The 10,091-nt window shown below is 38.9% G+C and overlaps 1 pseudogene; it reads right to left on the bottom strand.

The window, feature by feature from the left end:
* Positions 1 to 6,502: 6,502 nt before the first annotated feature.
* On the bottom strand, positions 6,503 to 9,482 carry LOC148037331 (clavaminate synthase-like protein At3g21360 pseudogene; annotated as a pseudogene).
* Between the last annotated feature and the right edge of the window lie 609 nt (positions 9,483 to 10,091).

The following is a 10,091-nucleotide window of genomic DNA, read 5'->3' as shown; positions in this document are numbered from 1 at the left end:
GCCCTAATTTCTCCAAGGAATTTACCATTCAATGTGATGCTAGTGGGACAGGGGTATTGGTGCGGTCTTGTTGCAAGAGCATGGTGTGATTGCTTTTGAGGGCCATAAACTTGATGACAAGGAGATGCAGATGAATGTGTATGATGAGGAGATGTTGGCCATCCTCCATATTATTAAGAAATAGCACCATTATTTATATGGCATTCACTTTTAAGTAAAGAGTGACCATCAAGTCCTCCACCGTTTCTATGGCCCCTACAATCTGATCCTTAAGAGGGTTAGTGATTTGGCATATTGATTAGAGATTCTCCCTACCACCAAGATTCACAATGTGTTTCATGTCAGCTAGTTGAAGCCCTTCATGGGCACCTTAGTGGACTATGTGGAAGAACTTCTCTCCATAGACGAAGAAGGTATCATTCAATATATCCCTAAGGCAATCATTGGGCAACAAGATAAACACTTAAGATCTCGATCCATCAAGGAGTACCTCATCAAATGGTAAGGCCTACCCATATAAGAAGCCTCTTGTCACCTAGCCACTATTTTCAATGAATTTCCTCACCTCCAAGATGCCTAACGGGCTAAAGACTAGCAAGTTATGTCCCTTTTTTACTATACCCTACCTATAGACTGTACATTGTTTTAGAATAGTTTTTTACTTGCCCAAATCACAACAATGTGCTTTCTACGTGGGCTAAAAGTACACGTCATAAGCTCCATTTTGATATGTGGTGTGCCTCATTTGGAGTAGCCTATCAAAAGTTATGGCAATTTTACCTCAGCATACCTATAATGGACAACATATTGTCCCTCGTCCTTACTCACCCATTTTCATTGTAATGTGGCTCAAAGTAGTACTCTACACCCCACTCCTTAATCCCATCTATCAATACCCTCTAGTTGTATTTTTCTTTTTAAAGGGCAAAAACTTTTAGGGTGGGGATGGATTGTAACGAGCGGGATATGTGGGAACTAGGGGTTAGACACCCGATCACACTGATCGAGGTATATAAGGTGTAAGAGTCCCAGTTTAGAGCATCTAGTTATTATCAAGAATATACTCTTCACATTCATCTTCAACTTCCATGGCTTCCTCCTCCTTTCTCCCCTCTTTTCTATCTCTCTCCTCTTCCAGTCTTTCTTCCTCTTCTTCCTTCTCTCTTTCTCTCTCTTCTGCTCATTCTGCTCTCAGCTTTATTCATTACAATAAGGATATCATCAAATAATACAAGCACAAATTTGAAAAGAAAAGAATGTAAGATTTTACTCATGAGTCTAGAAAGTAGATGTGGCATTCATCAGGCCAAATGGCATCACGAGAAAATGGTAAAGCCCACAATCATTCACGAATCTTGCATTTATATCATCACCCTCTCTCATGCAAATCTAATGATAGCAAAATCTGAGATCTATCTTTGTAAATTACTTTGCCCCTTTCAACTTATCAAGTAAGTCAACAATCTTGAGAATGGGGTGAATATTCTTGGTCATGATTTTATTGAGAACTCTATAGTCAATGCACATTTTAAAGGAACCATTTTTCTTCTTGGTTAACACGACTAGGGATGCATAAGGAGAATACCTTAGCTCAATAAACCCTATCTCAAGTGACTCTTTGACCTACTTAGCAACTTCCTCACACTCACATTTTGAGGGTCTATAAGGCGGCTTATTCTCACTAGCTTAGAATAATGGAACTCCAAGTCAATGGGTGATCCACTTGTCTCTTAGGAGGGAGGATCTTAGATATCTAAAATAGATTCTTAGTATTCTTATAACAAAGTTTTCAATTATTAATTATTAGCCGATTTTGAGGACTGATATGTGACTTCTTTATTCAAGTGTGAGTCAAAGATCTACAAGTGCTTCTTAAATTCCCTCTTGAGTTGCTTGGATGTAATAAGCTAAAAATATACATTATCACAAGTGCCCCTCTAAGAATATGAGTTGCCTCTCTATGACAAACTCCATATATAGCTGAGAGAAGTCCATAGCAATCTTGCCCAAGTGCTTTGGCTAATCATAGCCCAAGACAACATCAATGAGGCCCATTTCTAGTGCAATCAAATCCACAAAGGCCACATAATTCTCAGCCAAGCATAGGGGTACTTGAAAGTATATTTGAGTGTTGATTTTCTCATCATTATTAGCCACTTGTACTTTGAGGAAAATGTCCATGCAAAATCATTTCAACCTATCAATAGCTGAGATTTTACATATTGTGGGCACTATCATTGTCCACTAGAATGAAAACATTCTCCCCATTACTTTTCCCTTAAATGTGCAGTGTCCTAGGACTCCTAGAGCCTATCCATGTATCCATAGATATGAAGCAAATGGAATGTCAACATATGAGGATATAGAAAAAAAAATTGCATCGGGATCATAAGCCAAACATCCACCCAAGTCAAAAGGGAACCCATCACACGAGTTAAATTGCTCTTGCTCAAAATCCTCCTCATAGTCATCATTTTCAACATGTACCATGGCATTCATAGCATTTGGATCCTCATTCTCACTTTCCTAGTTGTCCACCCATGAGACTGAGGCATTTCTCAACATGCTTACTACCTTCCCTTGGGGTGAATGTTGTTCCAAAATTGCCTTGTGTTCTTTTAGCATTAAAGGTGGCTTAAGTAGGGATTTGTGGACTAGTATTGGGCATGTTATTTCCTCTGTAAATCCCTCCATATTAACCCTACCTTATGGGATCTCTTTGTTGTCCAAAACCTTGCTATAGATTATCATTCTTGTGGTACTTACATGCATATCTTTTAGCCAATTCTATTACATCAAACAAGGTGGGTGGTTTTTGAGCTATTACTACATAAGCAAAGAGGCTTGGTTCTAGCCCATAGATATACTTATGTGACTTTGCATCATCACCAATGCTTTCAACATACATTGTCAAGTTCATAAGCTAATTTTTGTACTCTCACTGTGAGATTCCATTTTTCAAGTTAATACCATGGCCTTGCCAATCGCTCTTTTTTCACTAGAGATACAAATATCTCCTCCCAATCATCGATTTACTAAGTTTTCTCTATATATACCACTATCATGTGTGAGAAAACTCCTCTACATGAAGAGAAGCAAAGAGAATCTTCTGATCATCATGGCATGGGTAAATATTAAAGTAGGAATCCAACTTAGAGATCCATTATTCCAAGTTAGATAGGGATGGTGTGACTACCCATTATACTTGGTGAGATTGATCTTATCATGGAGCTCATTTGAGCCATGCCACCCATTGAATCCATACTGCCCATACATGCCATGATGTCCATACATGCCATATTGTCCATTAAAGCTATGCTTCTCATTAATGACATGTTGGCCATGTTTTTTTGAGCTAAACAATTGCCATTTAAACCACCAATATTTGAAGGGCTCATGGGATACATGTGCAAGCTCCTACTAATGACTGTTATCTCACTAGGGGACTAGCTACATTTACAATAGGAGAGCTCAAAATAAGTTCTTCACTTCTATACGAGGGCTCATCAACTTCATATCTACTAGATGGAATATCCCTAGCCTCATTAATATCCTACAAGCCACATATATTCTCTAATGAGGGAGGCCATCTAGCCTCAAGCTTAGACCCATTCACCTTCTCTTGCACCTAAGTAGTGGCTAGCTGAGTGACAAGAGCTATAAGTTGATCAAGTGTTTATTGAGTCTGAGATTTGGAGAGGGAAATTTATTCAATCATTTGATTGATTTTGAAGAGTATTTGGTTATGGTTGGCTATCCTATCATTATGTCTCTCAGTATGGCCAATATTATGATGACAAGGGGTATGATTTAACATGTTGTAGGGATCCATTTCAAGTAGCTCTTCTTACATCTCTCCACGATATTCTTGGGTGGAGCTAGGCCCATTGATAGATTTCAGGGAGTCTTTTATTTCCCTTACAATTTCATTATGGGACTTTCCTTCTTCTCTATGCCTTCTTCTCTATGCCCTGTCATTGTAATGCAATCCACATGACCTATTTGCACGAAAACTTCTATAACTTTCAATCGATAACTCCAATTGAGAAGCTTTTTTATGTAAATTGAATATGATAATTCCCTATTCACAATGAGAGCACAATTAGCTATATAGCTATCTTACAGAATTAATAGAGATATTTTTATAATGAATTTTTTGTGACTATCCCAAATTTCATGCACCCTCTTTACTGCCTACTTTGGACCAAACTTTCACTATTTATGGGTTGAAATCACTGTGCAACCCACTATGTGACTGCATATCATTGCAAGCATACCATGAACTCCATACATGATCTAGAACTACTTTTAATTAATTGTGCAACTCTTATAAAAGTCCAACTACCATACATTCAACCCCTTTGCAATACATTATAGCATATACCCAATTTCCACTTTCAACTAAGGGTAAAGGGAAATGTACCTATGCCTACAAACACATTTTGGGATCCAACACTTGAGGGTGTGCAAAATTCCTCCTCAAGCTCGGTTGTGCACCTCTTCTGCAAGGGCATTACTGGCAAGAGAGGGTCACCTCAGTCTTGTCTTGTGACCTCGCCTAGCATCAAAAAATTTCTGCAGAAAAAATAAACATGGCAATCAGATACTACTAAATAAATAGCAGGCAATGCAAGTTTGGTTGAAATAGAGATTTAGCTTTCAATGAGATGCAAAAGCAACCAGGAAAGTGGGCTTATGAAAGGATTGCATTAGTAGCTCAATGACTCAACAGCAGAAGGAGAGCAAGGTAGCTAGCATGAAATGCAACACAAATCGCAGGCAGCTTTGGAGACTCCACATGGACTTCTATAGTAACTTCATAATGGTTATCAAGTTACTCTATATTTCTTGAAGAATGCTCCTATGGAGTCCTTTGTCCCTGGGACTAAAGATCAAGTGCGGGGAAGTAAGATTTCTTCTTGGGAATCCATGACAGCTTGGCACAAAAAGAGAAAGAAAGTCTTCAACAAAAGATAACAGTGGCTTTGACCTTATCTAACTTCTGTAGTGGCCTCCTTTACTGAGAATCCCTAAAAATTTGTGTGAAACTTAGTGATGACCTTCTAGCATATCCTTATTACCTTCAGATATCTCTATAGATCCAACCATAGCTTCTATGTGTCTTCCAAGAAAGTTGTCACCTACCTGTGAGGGACTACTAACTCCTATGGTTCTCCATTGTTGTACTAGTACTTGCTATCCTTAGTAAATAGAGTATCCTAATTTGAAAATGGAACTAGATATGAAGAAAAGGAAGAAAGAAAGGACCAATGCCTATAGCTCTGATACCAATTGTAAAGAAGAGGATTGATGAGAGAGAATGGAAGAGAGAAAAGACTACAAAAAGGAGATAGAAGGACTAGAGAAAGAGAGAGAAAGAAGGAAGGGAAGCCATTGAGGCTATGAGAAAGGTGAAGTGACTTAGTTTGATTCAAATTCTTGATGCCCTAACAACTGAGTCCTTTTACACCTTTTATACCCTATCAATATGATTGAATATTTCTTGTGGTTCTCATGCTATCCCACTCTTACACCTTGGCTCTGTGGGCATTGCATCTTGACATGTAATGTGACATCCTATTCAAGCAACTAAAACAATATAATCTACACACACATCTACCTAGACTCTTTACAGAACCTCAAGTATTTACAACATATACAAGAGGCTCCCCTTCTTTTTCAAAGAATTTGTGATAGCACATAATGTAATCCAAAGCCATTATTATATTTTCTTTTTCAAAATCTATTAATTGTAATTATTAAGAAATGAAGTATAATATAAATTTACTTTTGTATCATAGCCACAATCAACCAAGCATACATAAAATTCTCTTTGCACATGGCAAAAGTTTTCAAGTTTTCAAAAAAAATTATTTAGGACTTGTCATGAGGGAAGCATCATGTAAGTCCTAAATAAATTCCAAAACTTTATGGAATCAAAATTACCCCATATGTTCAAGTTGTTGAAAACTTCCCTTCTAACCATGTCTTACAACTAAAATAAAAGAAACATAGTAATGAAAAACTTTGACCACAATCTTGGGTGTAGCATTTGAAAGCCCTTTTATTTGTTTCAAAACATTCATTTGAATCTTGGCAAGATGGTCAAACATAAGCATCTAAAAATACAAGAAAAGTACTAATGAAAAACTTTGACTGCAATCCTTAAGGTTACATTTGAAAACCCTATAACAACTCATTTATTTCACCCTCCTTCCTAGATTGTATTATTTTGGGCATATTACATTCACAAATTTGGATTTTGGAAAGATGGTTAGAAAGAATTGTCTTAGATGTGTAGGATGTATACACTTGCATATACATGACATGATGCATCTATCAAGATTCATTCCAATAAAATACATTCACCATCAACTCAAAGTGTCAAAAAGATGATGGTGTTTTGAGTATTATGGCACATACGAAAAATGTATGAACATGGTTCCTTTAGTAAAATAATTAGGTGTTCGTATATCACAAGCTTCTTGAAGTCATGGATTGCTCATGGATCATAAGGTACAAGAGAGGCTAAAATTTTACGAGGAGGTTTTCCTACACGTCTACCATGCATGACAGCTAGATTATCTAAGATCATGATGTCCCCTCGTTGCCATGGTATGTCCACTGCCCATTCTTCAAGAATTCTTTTACACCCTTCAACGGCTTCTTTGGGCAAAGGTGACCCATCACCAAATGTAACATTACCATTTCCTTTATCTTTATCTGGCTCAACATATATTCCTGTTATGATGTTCCTCCATACCTTATCCTTTGGATGCTCCTTATAGCTTGTCACTGCAGGCACTGGGCCTTGTATGATTGTTGTACTTCTATTTGGACCCCACTCTAAGCGAGATGTGTAGTTTATAGCCCTTTAATTATCAGACAACCAAACCATGCAAACAAAAATATTAGGGCATGATTAGTTGGTCTACAACATGAAGCAAAGGCCACATATCAATCAAAACATGAGTAAAAAATAGAGAAATTTCAATCTAACATATGAGTGTAATTAGCATAGTTTTAACATTTTTTAATGTTCTTGCTCTATGTTGAGCTATATGTTTTTCTAATATGTTCCATATATGCCTTCATGTGACCAAAGGCATCTTTTGCCTTATGAGGCTTGATTCCATATTCAAAATAGTTGCACCTAAAATCTTCCTTGGAAGCCAACCTTCTTTTCTTTGTGACCATCTTATTAGCTTTATCTAGCTCTACCATGCCATATTTAGCATTAGTTTAGTTTATGAGATAGGCTACTAAATACTAAGATGTTGGATGAAAACTGGTCATGTATGTGAAGAGCTTGTATTGGCAAAAGTACCTTCTCTCAGCTTCGTCTTTGTCGATTGTCTCAAAGAAGTCTTCCCACCCTCGAAGAAAGCTTTCATAGCCTTGACGAGACTTCATAGGGATTGTATAAGTTACACCTTTCTCTTCTAGCTTTTCAAAGAAATCTGGATAGCTCTTACTCACACTTTCTGTGACTTTACGACTTAGGATTATAGGTGTGTTTGCACCTTCACCTGGCTCAAGCTCACAAAAAAATATAACCTTGGAAGGGAAAAAGGGGGACTGCATAAAAAGTGAAACTTTAAAATTATTCTTGTGAACTAACATTTACTAAAATAATTTTGGATTTAACACACAGCATATGATGCATAAGATTCTCACAAATTTTTTTCATGATGTTAGAAGAGACACAGACAATCTAGGTTGCATCTAATACTTGGGGTTTGGGTTGATATTACAGGAAAGGAACCTAGTTAGGCTATTGCATAGGCAAAGACTTGAGCAAATTAAAGTTTCATGCTCATTGTTAACCTAGTTAGGCTATTGCATGGATAAAAACTTCCAAAGCATAGTTTCATGCTTGTTGCTAAAGTTAGGCTATTGCATGGATAAAGACTTGGCCAAAGTATAGTTTCATGCTTCTTGTTAAACAAGTAGCTCTGGTTCACATTTTCTAATGTGTATCTTATAGATCATGAGCATGTTCTCTCGTTTGATAGTTCTCATCCATTTGTGCTAATAAGCCATGTTTTCTTGAAGGTTTTACTAAGGCAATAGGAGGGGTGAAGGAAACTATGTTAAGAGAAGCTTCACATGAGCAAAAATCTCAGACTTGAAAATTGAAAATTCCTTTGGGATGGCTTAGATATGACCATAATCTTTTCATATAGGTTTGGAGCTCATGGTTACTTTGCAATTATAGATATGTCCTCCATTCCAGTAGGCCAAAAAAGTGGCCCTCTAAAACAATTGGCCTTTGTCCCTCTATCTTTGGATATTTATCTAAATGCCAAAATCTATCTTTGTCATAAAATATATAAGTAATAAGAGCTTCATATCTTGAATAATAAGCGCTTCAACCTCGCTAAGAATAGGATACATTTATTTTTCGAAACAAACCATTGAGCATCGGAATATGTTGGAGCTTTGAAAGTTACTTGTTCTATGGCACCCATTGGAGGTCATCATGGAGCTTTACGCTCATGGGAATTTTCTCTAAACTCATTAGCTCCCCCACTTGACATGTGAGAGCAATGAATTTTTTGTGGACCCATTGCTTGGGAATTTTCTCTAACCTCTCACTAACTCCCCTACATGAAATGTGAGAGTGGGGTTAACTATCCTCCATGTGCACCCACAGTGCTAGGTGGAACAAGGCTTTCATGAGTACTCACTCCCTAAGTGGGTGGACCAAACATGAGAAAAACCTATAATTGGTAATGTTCACACACACACACAAAAGAAGTTTATAATCAAATCCTAATATCATTTCCATATTGTGAATTATGACAACATTATGATTTTTTTGTGAGGAAGGGACTGCATATATTTGGTTGGGTGCAGTTGGGGGCAAGGATCGGTAATTGCACCTAGCTAGTGTACCCTATCCCCTACTGCAACGTAGATAGGTGTATGGTACAGATGTTGTTGGTGGACCTAGGAAGTATGGTTAGGGTAGCCCTTGCCCCCAATTGCACCTATAGGAGGGTATGGGGTACCTCCCCAAGGGAAAAACTCATGACATACAGCAGAGACATGCTGTCTCTATGAGAGAGGTTAGGTTTAGACGTACGCACGTAGGACATCTCGTGGTGGAAGTAAATCTCGGTTTCGAGGGAGGACTCGTTGGCGGTGAAGACGCGGGGGTGGAGCTGGGTGCGTTGAGCGACGCCCACGTAGCTCATGGTCTGCCATCCCAAGGCCTCCATGAAGGCCTCGAAGTCCAGGGAGCTGCGCACGCCGAACCCCCGCATGAGGATGGCGCCATGCCTGTGCAGCTCCTGCCCGATCCACCCCTTACCCTCCCCGACCGCCCTCACCACCGCCGCCAAGTCACCCTCCTGCTCCGACGTGGCGGGAAGCAGCACCTTCGGAAACATCAGACCGTCGATCTCCCGTTGCTCTGCCGCGCTTCCTTCCAAGAACAAGCCCCCGCACACTGGCACTGATGATCTGAGCCCGCCCATATTACAGTCGCTGCGCAGACACAGAGAGAGAGAGAGAGAGAGAGAGAGAGAGAGAGAGAGAGAGAGAGATACGACCCGTCTCCTTCGCTTAGACCATTGCCGATGAATATACTAGACCCATCAACGTATCCTTAAGATGATTAAGCCAGCATTATCGCCTTGTCTTCATCACCAGACGCCGACGAAGTGTTTTTTTGAAACCTCGAACAATGTTGATCACTAAACTATGTGATGATTTTTTAGCTGGCTAATCCTATCAAATCATAAATATAAATCAACTGATTGGATTGATCGGAGATCCAGAGAGCCCAATTACAAAATGTACGAGAACTTCGATCAATGCCGACGAATAACTTTTAAGACCTCATCCCATGATGCTTAGGACTTTCCGAATCCCCATCACAGGCATTGCTCGATACTATCTATATTCGATAATCGGGGCCATGATTAGCATCGTCCGCGTTCGGCTTAACTTTAATTGTATGTAATACTGTTTGGAAAAACAGCACTGGCACTGGCACTTATAACTGGTGCTTCCGGTTGTGTGAACCGAGAGGCAAGTGGGCCCGTGGCGGGGCCCATCCTGAATATCTATCCTCGCCCTAAAAT

The sequence above is a fragment of the Lygodium microphyllum genome, chromosome 4 (assembly GCF_053477565.2).
Source record: "Lygodium microphyllum isolate KBCC chromosome 4, Lygodium_microphyllum_v1.1.10, whole genome shotgun sequence".
NCBI classification, from domain to species: domain Eukaryota; kingdom Viridiplantae; phylum Streptophyta; class Polypodiopsida; order Schizaeales; family Lygodiaceae; genus Lygodium; species Lygodium microphyllum.
Note: the sequence above shows the minus strand (reverse complement) of the source record. Positions and strands in the feature narration are given on the sequence as shown.